Consider the following 15761-nt stretch of genomic DNA (forward strand, 5'->3'; position numbering starts at 1 on the left):
CAAGGAACCTGAAGGCCCTCACCCTCTCCAAGTTTCTCCCATATAACCTCAAGCATACATCATCTCCCACCTTCCTCCTTGTAAAGAACACGGGCTGAGTACTCTACAGAGAACCTGAATCCCCACATTAATGCCCATCGCTCTACCTCATCAATTACTTCCTGTACCTTCCTGACTATATATGGCACATTTCTTCCTCTCTTCCATAAGGCCCCATCATCTGCAAATAACACCCTCCCAATATCAAATCAAATCAAATGTATTTGTCACATACACATGGTTAGCATATGTTAATGCGAGTGTAGCGAAATGCTTGTGCTTCTAGTTCCTACAATGCAGTAATAACCAACGAGTAATCTAACTAACAATTCCAAAACTACTACCTTATACACACAAGTGTAAAGGGATAAAGAATATGTACATAAAGATATATGAATGAGTGATGGTACAGAGCGGCATTGGCAAGATGCAGTAGATGGTATCGAGTACAGTTTAAACATATGAGATGAGTATGTAAACAAAGTGGCATAGTTTAAAGTGGCTAGTGATACATGTATTACATAAAGATGCAGTAGATGATATAGAGTACAGTATATACGTATACATATGAGATGAATAATGTAGGGTATGTAAACATTATATTAAGTAGCATTGTTTAAAGTGGCTAATTATATATTTTACATCAATTCCCATCAATTCCCATTATTAAAGTGGCTGGAGTTGAGTCACTGTGTTGGCAGCAGCCACTCAATGTTAGTGGTGGCTGTTTAACAGTCTGATGGCCTTGAGATAGAAGCTGTTTTTCAGTCTCTCGGTCCCAGCTTTGATGCACCTGTACTGACTTCGCCTTCTGGATGATAGCGGGGTGAACAGGCAGTGACTCGGGTGGTTGTTGTCCTTGATGATCTTTATGGCCTTCCTGTGACATCGGGTGTCCTGGAGGGCAGGTAGTTTGCCCCCGGTGAAGCGTTGTGCAGACCTCACTACCCTCTGGAGAGCCTTACGGTTGTGGGCGGAGCAGTTGCCGTACCAGGCGGTGATACAGCCCGACAGGATGCTCTCGATTGTGCATCTGTAGAAGTTTGTGAGTGCTTTTAGTGACAAGCCAAATTTCTTCAGCCTCCTGAGGTTGAAGAGGCGCTGCTGCGCCTTCTTCACGATGCTGTCTGTGTGGGTGGACCAATTCAGTTTGTCTGTGATGTGTACGCCAAGGAACTTAAAACTTACTACCCTCTCCACTACTGTCCCATCAATGTGGATAGGGGGGTGTTCCCTCTGCTGTTTCCTGAAGTCCACAATCATCTCCTTAGTTTTGTTGACGTTGAGTGTGAAGTTATTTTCCTGACACCACACTCCAAGGGCCCTCACCTCCTCCCTGTAGGCCGTCTCGTCGTTGTTGGTAATCAAGCCTACCACTGTTATGTCGTCCGCAAACTTGATGATTGAGTTGGAGGAGTGCGTGGCCACGCAGTCGTGGGTGAACAGGGAGTACAGGAGAGGGCTCAGAACGCACCCTTGTGGGGCCCCAGTGTTGAGGATCAGCGGGGTGGAGATGTTGTTACCTACCCTCACCACCTGGGGGCGGCCCGTCAGGCTGTACCTGAGAGTAAACATCATTGATCATGATTGAGAACAACAGAGGACTAATCACACTCCCCTGTGGTGTACCATTATCCACCACGTAGCTGCCTGAGAGAGACTTCCCCACCCTCAGCTGGATAGACCTTCCAAACAGGAAATCCTTTATCTAGTTGTACGTTCTTCCTCCTACCCCCATAATAACAAACTGGATTAACAACCCCTCCTTCTCAGCAGAGCACTGGGTCCATTGTTCCCCTACCCTTCCTGAATCCGTTCTGATGTGGCGATACTAACCCCCTGCTCTCTAGGAAGTAAGTTAGCCTCTCCGTTATCATACACTCCATAATCTTACATACATGTGATGTTAAGGCTTTTGGCCGATAGCTTGTATGCCTCGTTGGGTCCTTCCCCGTCTTCCGGATTGGTACCACTACTGCCTCCTTCCAGCTGCTTGGTAGTTTCCCCTCCTGCCACACTCTGTTGTACAACACCAATACCTTATCCAGTGCCTCATCACTAAAATGGGCCAGCATAACACAGCACACCTCATCTTTCCCAGGTGAAGTTAACCCAGCCTTACATATTGCCCTTTTCACCTCTGCCATTGTAAATGGTGCATTCAATGCATAATTTACATCCTCCCTACTATCCAGCACTCAAGGATGCTTCTTTCTTGTTCTCGCTCTCCCCCTCTGACAAATTTGCCGAGATATGCACATGGACAAACGCTTTGGCCATCATCTCTGCCTTCTCATCTGTTACTGCCACATCCTTCCCCCTCGTTAACACTGGATAATCCCACTCCCTTCTGACGCCACTCATCCCCTTAATCATCCCCCACACTTCTACCACTGGTGTCGCCCTTCCAATGGTGTCACAGAATCGACGCCAACATGACCTCTTTGCCTGACGAATAGTTCTCCTCAGAGCCTGGGCCTGCTTATACGGAATCCGATGTTGGAAGTTGTGTGCTTTTCAGTGCTCTAAATGCCCTGTTCCTACTCCTCACCATTGTCCCACACTCCTCCGTCCACCGTGGGACTGCTTTCCTCCTCCACCCTGAACTCTTAGGTATCACCTCAGTAGCTGCCCCCACTAAAGCGGCTTTCACCCAGTTATTCATACTATCCCCTTCCCCTCACAAATCCAGCCGAGCCATCACCCGCTCACTTAACTCCTGAAACTGATCCCACTTTGCCCTTTCAAACACTACTCCATCCACTGATACCTCCTCCTCCCTCTGGCTTACTGTCCATACTGGGGCGGCAGCATAGCCTAGTGGTTAGAGCGTTGGACTAGTAACTGGAAGGTTGCGAGTTCAAACCCCCGAGCTGACAAGGTACAAATCTGTCCTTCTGCCCCTGAACAGGCAGTTAACCCACTGTTCACAGGCCGTCATTGAAAATAAGAATATGTTCTTAACTGACTTGCCTGGTTAAATAAAGGTTAAAAAAAATAAAAAATACTCCCATACTCACTCCCTACTCACTCCCTACTGTCAACTCCTCCCATACCTCCCACTCACAGATTCCTGCCATCACATCTAGATACCAGGGTGAGGTCCAATGCAGGCCCTTTCCCTGTAACTACATCAATCCTAGTCCCTCGGCCATCATTCAGGCACACCAGATCTTTAACTTCGATCAAATTTACCATCACTTGGCCATTTCCATCCATCCAGATCGTGTTGTACGTCCGTCCCCCCAGAGTGTGTTGTGGGCATTAAAATCCCCACATTTTAAGCATCAAAATGTATTAAACAATAATGTTAAATGTACATAAATTGAAAAGGAACTAATGATTGACATTTGAATATCTGGTATAATAGTTTGATTTCCATTCCACTAGATGTCACTGTCCCCCATGCTGCTCCCTGCCATGGGTCTGAGGATTCTGAAAACAAAATAGGCTCTTGAAACAAATCTGTGCATTGGTAGATGTGCTATACATTGTTATAAACAATTATTACACTGCTAATAGACTTATCACTTATTGACTGTTATAAACACATGTTAAATTATAAATGTGTTATCCTGTAGCGCATGGCATTGCACCGCCAGGGTTGTGGGTTTGATTCCCAGCGCCAAACGCACGTAAAATCTATGGATAAATTACTGTATCTAGCTTTCGATAAAAGCGTTCGCTAAAAATGGCATATATTATTACATTGTTAAAACAACAGACACACATTTACATTGTATGTTGCTTTTTCAAATGAATATGTGTGTGGAAAGTTCACATCAATTGGAAAGGCATCTCATTTACTGTATCTGTTTAATTAATACCGGATTCAAAAGTTGTGGGTAGAAATAAATAAGGGAAGGGTGTAGTCAGTATTAACCCGTGATCTACTACAACACAGGGCATAATGTAAAGTTAAAATAAGATAACACATCTTGTTCTTTTAATTCAGGGTAACTTGGTTATCATGGCTATGTGTAACAGCATTGAGATCCGCTCTGGAACCAGAACTGATTTCATTATTAGTGAACCGATAGATCACCAGCTACTGTACACACAAACACCATTCGGAAAGTACTCAGACCCCTTGACATGATCCACATTTTGTTAAGTTAGTCTTATTCTAAAATGTATTAAATTGTTTTTTCCCCTCGCCAATCTACATACATTACTCCATAAAGACAAAGCAAGACCAGGTTTAGATTTTTATGCAAATGTATCAATAAAAACCCACAGGAAACATCACATTTACATAAGTATTCAGACCCTTTACGAGGTACTTTGTTGAAGAGCCTTTGGCTGTGATTATAGTCTTGAGTCTTCTTGGGTATGACGCTACAAGCTTGGCACACCTGTATTTGGGGAGTTTCTCACATTCTTCTCTGCAGATCCTCTCAAGCTCTGTCAGGTTGGATGGGGAGTGTCGCTGCACAGCTTTTTTCAGGTCTCTCCAGAGATGTTCTATCAAGTTCAAGTCCGGGCTCTGGTTGGGCCACTCAAGGACATTCAGAGACTTGTCCCGAAGCCACTCCTGCAATGTCTTGGCTCTGTGCTTAGGATCGTTGTCCTGTTGGAAGGTGAACCTTCGCCCCAGTCTGAGATCCTGAGCAGGGTCTCATGAAGGATCTCTATACTTTGTGCCTTTCAGCTTTCCCTCAATCCTAACTAGTCTTCCAATATTTTTCTCTTTCTGTTTTTTTTTTTAAACGATTTGAAAACAATTTGAATAATCTGTTTTCGCTGTGTCATTATGGGGTATTGTGTAAACAATGATAATGATTATTTCATTTAATCAATTTTAGAAGAAAGCTGAAACAAAATGTGGAAAAAGTCAAGGACTCTGAAAACTTTCCTAATGCACTGTATACATAGACACAGCAAAAGTATTAGGGCAACAGTATTGGAACAATGATAGTGTCTGTTGTGGAACTATTATTTTCAATGTTCAAAACTAGAAATAGAAAATGGCTCTTCTACAGAAAAAACTAAAGTGTAAACAACTTCCCCACCCAATGATAAGCAATGAAAGAAACAGTCTCTCTTGAGGATTGTCCAATAGTGTGCTCCATCATTCTTGCCAATGCAGATTAGACAAACAAGTTTGAGTTTAGTGTTGTAATACTGTAGCAACTATTTGACACAAGGTTGTACGATTGGGGCTTTAGAGGGGAGACATGGTAAGTAGTTAAACCATGCCCTCTCAACCCTCCTGTCCAAAGTCCTCCGTGAACTTCCTGACCTTGAACACGTCCACCATGTTGACTGTGGGCCTCATGGAGGATAGTGAGCGCAGCATGTCAGTCTGGAGTGCAGAGGGACACACCGAGAGGACGAACAAAATCATGAGCATGGTTCAGCAATTACACAAAATGTGAGAGTCAGTTTGCAATACCTGGACGTGTATGTTGAAACAGCATGTTCTAGTAGGTTTGTGAGCAGTGAATGAACATGTTAAGTGTGTCTGTGCTGTGAATGTGTGATTATCACCATGCAGATAATGGGCATCAGCAGCTTGTCGCTTGGCACACCCATCCAGGTCTATTCTATGGCAGCCGGGTCCCCAGGCGAGCACCGGGTCAGTCATCCACTATCAATTGACTGTTGGCACGGGATGGCCCTCACCTAGAGTACCATCAGACAAACAAACTCTCCTCAATAGTAGAGAAAGCTGGTGGTTTATACCCTGTAGGCAGGATAGAACAGCAGCCTCAGGTAAGACGCGGGGTGGGGGCCTATGCATACATGTAAACAAAAGCTGGTGCACAATATCTAAGGAAGTCTCTAGGTTTTACTCACCTGAGGTAGAGTATCTCATGATAGTGTGGTCTACAGCCTATCTACCGAGAGAGTTCATCTGTATTTTTCATAGCTATCTACATACCACCACAGACCGATGCTGGCACTAAGACCGCACTCAATGAGCTGTATACCGCTATAAGCAAACAGGAACCACTCACCCAGAGGCGGCGTTCCTAGTGGCCAGGGACTTTAATGCAGGGAAACTTTAGTCAGTTTTACCTAATATTTTTATCAGCATGTTAAATGTGCAACCAGAGGGGGGGGGGGGGGAATTGAGACCACCTTTACTCCACACACACAGAGATGCATACAAAGCTCTCCCTCGCCTTCTGTTTGGCAAATCTGACCATAACTCTATTCCCCTGATTCCTGCTTACAAGAAAAAATGAAAGCAGGAAGCACCAGTGACTGGATCTATAAAAAAAGTGGTCAGACGAAGCAGAAGCTAAACTACAGAACTGTTTTGTTAGCAGACTGGAATAGGTTGCGGGATTCTTACAATGGCATTGAGGAGTACACCACATCAGTCATTGGCTTTATCAATAAGTGCATCGAGGACGTCGTCCCACAGTGACCGTCTGTCTGTACATACCCCAACCAGAAGCCATGAATTACAGGAAACATTCGCACTGAGCTAAAACAGGTAGAGCTGCTGATTTCAAGGAACAGGACTAACCCTGAAGCTTAAGAAATCCCACTAATCCCTCCGACAAACCATCAAACAGGCAAAGCGTCAATACAGGACTAAGATCGAATCGAACTACACCGGCTCCGACGCTCGTCACATGTAGCAGGGCTTGTATACTATTACAGACTACAAATGGAAGCACAGACGAGAGCTGCCCATCGACACAAGCCTACCAGACGAGCTAAATAACTTATGCTCGCTTCGAGGCAAGTAACAAGCATGAGAGGATCAGCTGTTACGGATGACTGATCTCACTCTCCGCAGCCGATGAGAGTAAGACCTTTAAACGAACAGGTCAACGTTCACAAGGTCGCAGGGCCAGACGGATTACCAGGACATGAACTCTGAGCATGGGCTGATAACTGGCAAGTGTCTACACTGTCATTTTAAACCTCTCCCTGTCTGAGTCTGTAAGACCACCATAGGTCACCTTAGTGTTCTTGGGCACAGCGACTGCCTAAATGACTACCGACCGGTATCCCTCACGTCTGTAGCCATGAAATGCTTTGAAAGGCTGGTCATGGCACATAAACACCATTACCCCAGACACCCTAGACCCACTCCAATTTGAATACCGCCCTAACAGATCCACAGATGAAATCTCTACTGCATCCCACACTGCCCTTTCCCACCTGGACAAAAGGAACACCTATGTGAGAAATCTATTCATTGACTACAGCTCATCGTTCTACACCATAGTGCCCACAAAGCTCATCATTAAGTTAAGAGCCCTGGGACTAAACACCTCCCTCTGCAACTGGATCCTGGACTTACTGACTGTCCACCACCAGGTGGTAAGGTTAGGTAACAACACATCCGCCACGCTGATCCTCAACACGGGGGCCCCTCAGGGGTGCATGCTCAGTCCCCTACTGTACTCCCTGTTCAGCCATGACTGCACGGCCAGGCATGACTCCAAAACCATCATTAAGTCTGCCGATGACAACAGTGGTAGGTCTGATCACCGACAACGATGAGACAGCCTATAGGACGATCAGAGACCTGGCCGTGTGGTGCCAGGACAACAACCTCTCCCTCAACGTGATCAAGACAAAGGGGAAGATTGTAGACTACAGGAAAAAGAGGAACGAGTACGCCCCCATTCTCATCGACAGGGCTGTAGTGGAACGGGTTGAGAGCTTCTAGTTCCTTGGCGTCCACATCACCAACAAACTAACATGGTCCAAGCATACCAAGATAGTCTAGAAGAGGGCACAAAAAAACCTATTCCCCCTCAGGAGACTGAAAACATTTGGCATGGGTCCTCAGATCCTCAAAAGGTTCTACATCTGCACCATCGAGAGCATCCTGACTTGTTACGTCGCTGCCTGGTATGGCAACTGCTCAGCCTCCGAACACGAGGCACTACAGAGGGTAGTGCGAATGGCCCAGAACATCACTGGGGCCAAGCTTCCTGCCATCCAGGACCTCTATACCAAGTGGTGTCAGAGGAAGGTCCTAAAAATCGTCAAAGACTCCAGCCACCCTAGTCATAGACTGTTCTCTCTGCTATGGCACGGCAAGCGTTAAGTCTAGGTCCAAGAGGCTTCTAAACAGCTTCTACTCCCAAGCCATAAGACTCCTGAACAAATAACCAAATGGCTACCCAGACTATTAGCATTGTCTGACTATTAGCATCACCTTCCATGTTCCAACACAACTATGGAAATCAAAGGTCTGGGTAGTTTTATAAAGATGAATGACAAACCACATGCACAAACCCTGCACTCTGTGGTGGAAAGTCTAACTGAAAATGACAAGAGACAGAGTCAATAATCAATCAAGGTATTACTGTTATTAAAGAAATATAGTAAAGGAGGCTGTTGCACCACCCACATAAGTGAAATGGATTGAGAGCCCCTGCACAGAGAGTACAGGAGCATTATACACACACACTTGTCAAGCTATCCCATGCAAGCATCTGCAAAAACAAGTGACCCTGTGTGTGTGAGGGGAGACAACTGGGTGAAAAGGTTGCCTCAGTCTGTTGCAACTGAGTGAGGACAATAGGGGCCAGAATGACAGGAAGTAACTCCAGACATACTTCCTCAAACAGTAGCTCAATGGTTCCCCCAAGTTGGGCAAGCAAGTGCCTTCCACTGTCGGCCCAGATGATGTATGGTCGTACTGTTCACACACAAAACATTAATATTTAGCCCAGAAACAGGCTCCAAACAGAATAGCCCCATCACTGGTGTACAGGAAATAACATTTACTCTGTCTCCAATCAAGCTAAGAGAAACCAGTTAGTTTGTCATTCATGGCTGAGAACCCAGACATTATGGGGTCCTTCGACACAGCACAATTAGAACAGGCCTTTATAAATGGCACACACTTTATCTTAAGTGTTTAAAGAGACTCACAAGCCCAATGTCTAGGAATAAACAATAACTTTAGCACAAGCATTACTAAGGTTTAAAAGAAAATTCCCTCACACCTCTGACCCGTGTTTAGTTCTGACCTGCAAGCCAACATTGCTGAAGAGGCAGGTGTCTGCTGCGTTGGCCATCTGCATAAAGGTAGCTCCGCCCCACACGAGAGACTTACTTATAATGAGGGTGAATACGTACGTTGAGAGAGCCTTCAACCCGAGAAGGCCTGTTGGGTTGATGGTATCCTAACTGAAATGATAAAGTACAGACCACAAATTTCAATTGGCTATACTTAAATTCTTAACATCCTCAGCTCTGGCATATTCCCCAAAATGTGGAACTAAGGACTGATCACAGCAATCCACAAAAGTGGAGAGAAATTTGACCACAACTACTGTGGGATATGCATCAATCTTGGGGAAATACTATGCATTAACATTACTTGTATATTTCCTCAGCGTAAACAATCTGCTGAGCATATGTCAAATAGGCTTTTTACCAAATTACCATAAGATAGAACACGTATTCATGATTTGTTGATTTCAACTCAATTTGGCATGAGGGTCTGCTATACAAATGGATGGAAGGTGGTGTTGGGGGCTTAAACACAAATCCTTGTGGACAAACAAGTGTACGGTTACAATTGGCAAAAAAATAATAATACTTCTTCCCACAGGGCCGGGGGGGAGAGAGAGGGATGCAACTTAAGCCCCACCCTCAACATATATCAATGAATTGGCGAGGGCACAAGTACCGTCTGCAGCACCCGGCCTCACCCTACTAGAATCTGAAGTCAAATGTCTGATGATTTGAGACTTCTGTCCCCAACCAAGGAGGGCCTACAGCAGCACCTAGATCTTCTGCACAGATACGGGGGATTTTCCAGTGCATGGGTTGTGTGTCTCAGAGTGGTGAACAAAATCAATGTGGGCTTGGGGGGGGGCATTGTGTGTTTGTGTGACTGGGCCATTGTGTGCTTGAGGGAGGCCGTTGCCTAGTCCTGTGATTGTCCTTGGGCATGCATTATGAATGCATTATTTGTGTATCGTTGCTATGGTTACGCCACCAATATAATCTATTCTCTGAAGTATGCACCAAGAAAGGGAGGAGACCCAAAGTAAAGCTGGGTGCAGACAGACTAGAAGTAAGATCAGGAAACAATGGCGGCAGAATACCAAAAGATGTGGATCAAAAACAAAGAGAAGTAAATATGTATGTTATGTCAAACTGAAACGGTATATAACGTGATCCGAGTCTGGTAGCGGCAGTTGCTCCATGGACCAGCTCGGCTTGTTACTTTGTAATAAAGTCTTGAATTCACAAGCTCTGATGTCAGATATTTTTAAGAAGTATTTCCACGACAGATTCTGTCAGACCTGACAGTAAATCTCAGTAAGACAATGGTGTTCCAAAGGTCCAGTTACCAGGACCACGAATACAGATGCCATCTAGACACCGTTGCCCTAGGAGACACACACAAAAATAAACTATACATACCTTGGCCTAAAGATCAGCGCCACAGGTAACTTCCACAAAGCTGTGAACGATCTGAGAGACAAGGCAAGAAGGGCATTCTATGCCATCAAAAGGATCAAATTCAATATACCAATTAGGAACTGGCTAAAAATACTTGAAACCGCTATAGAACTCATTTCCCTTTATGGTTGCAAGGTCTGGGGTCTGCTCACCAACCAAAAATGTTGCAATAATATCCTCAGTGTACAACATATAAACACCAAATAATACATGCAGAATTAAGCCGATACTTGACAATTAACCAAATCCAGTAAAGAGACGTTAAATTCTACAACCACCTAAAAGGAAGAGACTACCAACTTGCTTAACAAAGTCATCACCTACAGAAGAGCCCCCTAAGCAAGCTGGTCCTATGTTCACAAACAGACCCCACAGAGTCCCAAGACAGCAGCACAATTAGATCCAAATAAATCATGAGAAACAAAAAGGGAACTACTAGGCACATTGGAAAGAATTTACAACCCAAAAAACCCAGAAAAAGCTAAATGCTTGTAACGGAGATGCTGGGAGTCGAGAAGCTGGTGGTGAGTTTAATGCAAACATGGAACTAGGGATACACAAAAGACCGATATTAGCTAAAAACACCAACATTAGTGTCGGCCGATGTCTCGTTTAACGCCGATGTGTAAAACAGATGTCAAATCTGACATGCATACCTATATAATGTACATGACAAAACCCTGTATACTCCACCACGGCCGCACTGCTAATGCACTCACGTACACACAAGACCAGCCCCTAATACAACCACCTAGCTGCATCACAACCATTGATCACTACTGCAGTACTACTTTCAAAAGGCTGCAGAACACTGCACATTGTTATAAAACTTCTACAGAACACACACTGAATTTGTCATGATTGAACTACCTCACATCGCATGAAGCCGAGAGTGAAAAAAGAGATTCTAAAATATCCACAATACTCACTGAGACATAGAACGGTCTAACTGCTGATCAGGGTCAGCTGGCTGGCTTTAAGTCAAGGGAGTACATCTTTAAAAAATAAAATGGTTGAACACCTCTCCAAAAATAGAACGTAACCTGTAAGAGAGCAGCACAAGCCATCTTGAGTCATCTACATCACCTGAAGCCTTGAGTAAAAAAAAAAAATTTAAAAAAAAGATGCTATAATATTCACTGAGACATAGACCGTTCTAACTGCTGCTCAGGGTGAGCTGGCTGGCTTCCCTCTGTCAAAGTACTGGACAGCAACATTAGACAGGAAGAAGAGACATTAGAAATATAGGAGTAAAATAATTGTAAATAAGCAAGTTATAAGACATGTCGCAACTCCCTTATCGGAGGAGCAATTTTCTCAACAACTCGCTTTTCTCTGCAACTCCATCGATCACCATGTCAGTATCCAGGGCCATTAGGATGTCATTCTCGGTGGCCATAAGCATGAAGGCCTCTAGGTGTTCTTGTGAGATAGTGCTCCTGAGTCTGCTCTTGAAACACTTTAAAGGTAGAGAAACTTTGCTCACAAGCTCCTTGGGTAACTGAGAGGGTGAGTAGGAACTTGAATCCAAGGCAATGATATGGTATGCATCAGTCAGCAGGTTGCACCATCTCAGCATCTGGTAACACAGTGGACATTCTTAGCAGAATGAGCAGCATTTATTCTTCATTTCCACCTCATATTCATTTCCACCTCATATTCATTTCCATTAGGGCCATCATTCGCTGTCCTGGTCATGTATTCCCCTAATCATGAACTTCTCAGTCGTCTTTTCCACTGTACAGCGAGGCTTCTCGGCTATCAAATCGAAGCAAACATTTGCTGAGCTCTTGAAGGGCTGTCTCTGGAAGACCATTGGATGTTATTTGGGAGAGATTTCTCAGGTCCAGAAGGACTAGGTCAGCATAGTGTCATGTGACAGAATTCACCTGTGGATACTGTGACTGTAACCATAATTTGATTGTGGACTTGAACTTTATTGGCACTCTCTGCCTCTGTCAAAGCTTCATCTCGCCAGACAGGATTTTCTTCTTTCTGGCCCTTTTGTGGCAGAGCGGCTTCCATCTCCTCCAGCGCTGTGTCCTCATTCTGTTCTTTAATCTTCTTATTTTGCAAACTGAACAAAACGTGTCTGTAGCTGCCTTAATGGTGTCAAAGTCTCTTGACATGTCTTTCAGGGTTTCCTGTGTATCCACAAGCATTCGATGGGCAGACAGGATGACCAGCCTACTTGTCTGCAGGTATTTGGACAGCGGTGACGTGTTCTCAAATACCCTAAGAAATATTTGAGCTGTCAGTATCGTCTCATACCGGAGAAGAGCCTCAGTAAATCCTCTTTCCTTCACCCTAACAGTTGTCTTCATGTTGGCCTGTCCTTGTATGGCTGATAGTGAGGAGTACTTCAACATAGAGACCCTGGTCTAGTTTTCCAAATACCTTCATCAAAGCACTATCCTTAGTCCACCAGCATGTTTCTCTGATTGGAGATAGACGTCTGTGGTCGCGTGTCCTGGCTCTTCTCCCACACATCCATCCTTTGGTAGGATTCACCAAGTAACACAGCAATGTCATTAAGGAGCACAAACAGTCACCCACTTAAGACAATTTCAGTTGTGTCAAAACCAGATTAAGGACATGCGCATAGCACCATACATGCACTTGCTTGAGGTACTTTTGAAGATAACAGAGTAGAGAAGCACATATCTGCACTGCATATTGGATGCTCCATCCGTAACATTGCCAATGCACTTGCTCATGTCTAATTTTAGTTTATCCACGACATCTGTCAACAACCAAAGTACTGTCCAGTTGATGACAGAGCACTGGTCTTGAGAAGTTATGTCCTGAGTTGTGTCGATCTGGGCAGAGAACATTCCAGCTTGCTCAATATCACTTAACTTGGTCTCTTGGATACTGCTCTGAATTGTGTGAATGAGTGTTGACAGTTTTTTTGAATGGAGTGTGACTAGAGAACCTCTCCCTCTTGCCCCAGACTGATGTAGGTTCTTGCTTTTCTCAATGCATTTGGTGAGATGTTCTTTCAAGCACACTTTCCCAGCAGCATTATCATCTCCAAGAAATTACCGTGATCGATACTGGTGTCCTCTAATGTATACGCAGCCTCAGGCTGCATCCCCCTGTAACTGAGCCCCCATCTTGCCAATGACATTCACCATGTCTACGACACGTTTCAGCACCTGCATTCCCCTGCGTACCTGCTCTTTGTGGGCAGACACCTGTCACTGAGCAGACATTGAATGTCTGCTTTGGAGGACCTTAAAAAGTATGCCTCAGCACTACTTCTGTGCATGTTGCTCTTCAAACGCTTCTATCCTTTGGGGAACATGTTTCCAATCGGTCATTCCACTCGTAAAAATACTGCTGTCAGTAGGCTTTGCAATTGCCATACAAATTTAACAGTAAGGCATAGCTTTCTTTGTATGACAGCCACTTTCGATTGGTACCGTATTTAAAACAGTTGTTATTTTATTTTATCTTAACGAGGCAAGTCAGTTAATAAGAACAATGTCAATGATGACCTAGGAACAGTGGGTTAACTGTGAAACGGACCCATCATCAACCTGGATAATGAATAAAATATAAATTAACTACATTTAAATGTTTATTCCATGTGTAACTGTTGTTGTATGTGTCGAATTGCTTTGCTTTAGCTTTGCCAGGTCGCAGTTGCAAATGAGAACTTGTTCTCAACTAGCCTACCTGGCTAAAAAGGGTAAAAAAAAAAATACAAAAAAAATAACGCAACAGCAGCCCCACTATTTCATATCAAGTGAATTAATGACAACAAAACGTTTTTTTTGTGTGACTTTTACTCGCCATTTACACCAGACTGTTGGCATGATGAGTTTCAAAGATTTGTCTCGAAAGAGGCGAAGTGGTAGGAACCGGTGGCGACGAGGATCATAGTTAGCAAATCACTGTAATCACATTCTCCCGCACAAAATATGAATTTGAAAGGGTAAGGACATGATTAGTTTTACAATATGTACACTATTTGCAACCAATGTTCGCGAAATCTAGGCATCCAGAGCTTTGCAAGGCGTCAAATTGAGTTCTTTACGCTATCCGGTTTGAGGCACGACCAGACCGGGTTGTGAAGCTGGCCACAATAAGGATAAGGCTCAAGTGGAATTAGCTGTTTCCCTTCAAAATAAAAGTATTGTAACGACCCTGCGTTTACTAGCGCGGATATCGACTCAGCAGTAAGCTTTTGGGGCACAGTCGATTGGGCGCTGGACTTCGAGCTAGAAGGTCGAGAGTTCGAGGCCTGCTCCCTGCCGGTTTCATTACAGTAAGTAATTGACAGCGATGCAAATATTAGAATTATGCGACACTTATTTTGAACGCTAACCGCTCAGTCCACTATTGTGTTTAATCCTTATTGTGGCTAGTTTCACATAGATGGGTCAGACACCCATTAATCAAATAACTGTCTTGTAAATTAGGGTTATTTTAGATGACACTTGGCTAACTAAAGCTACTGAAACAGATGTAGTTTAGCTGTGTATTTGGGGAATAATTTTTTTTTGCAACACATCCATCAGTTTAAGCTTTTTCTTTTACGACAAGCACTGTCCAGAGCTTGGGGAAGGGCAGGTGCGCGAGACAACTTTACAAGCATCATAGCATACGTATCGATGAGTCGTTGTGAAATACGAGTGAAAATTTACGTAGTTACACTAATGAACGTGTTAAATTATGTGACGTGCAGTCATAGTCAAGGTCCTGATGATTGTTTCTTTGGGCAACAAGTGTTATTTGACACGCAAACGGAGTTCCATAGAAGTCCTGTTTGAGGTTGAAACGACTCTACGAAACACCAAGTACAATAAATAGGTTTTGATTATGTTTTACTTGCAAGGGGGACATACATAAATGCCAGAAAAATAACTTATTGGTTAGTGGTATGTGTGTAACCTTTATCTAAACTAGGCAATTCAGTTAAGAACAAATTCTTATTTACAATGACAGCCCGAATGATGCTGGGCCAATTGTGCGTTGCCCTATGGGAATCACAATCACGGCGGGATGTGATACAGCCTGGATTCAAACAAGAGACTGTAGTGATGCCTCATGCACTCAGATACAGTGCCTTAGACCGCTGCGTCTGTTTTAATTATACTAGAACACTTTAAAAAAAGCCCAATTTAAATTTGAAAAATAAAATAAAAAAGGTATTGTTTTTTTGGCAAGGAAAATATCAGTAATAAGTCACTACATGGAACAGGAGTTGACATAGCGAATACCATCACTCACCAAGGTTGGCCACCAATACTTCTTGGAGATGGAGTACTACGAGTAGAACTTGGATATCCAGCGACAACGTCACTCCTTGCGGGCGG

This window comes from Oncorhynchus keta, chromosome 14 (assembly GCF_023373465.1).
Source record: "Oncorhynchus keta strain PuntledgeMale-10-30-2019 chromosome 14, Oket_V2, whole genome shotgun sequence".
Taxonomy (NCBI): Eukaryota; Metazoa; Chordata; class Actinopteri; order Salmoniformes; family Salmonidae; genus Oncorhynchus; species Oncorhynchus keta.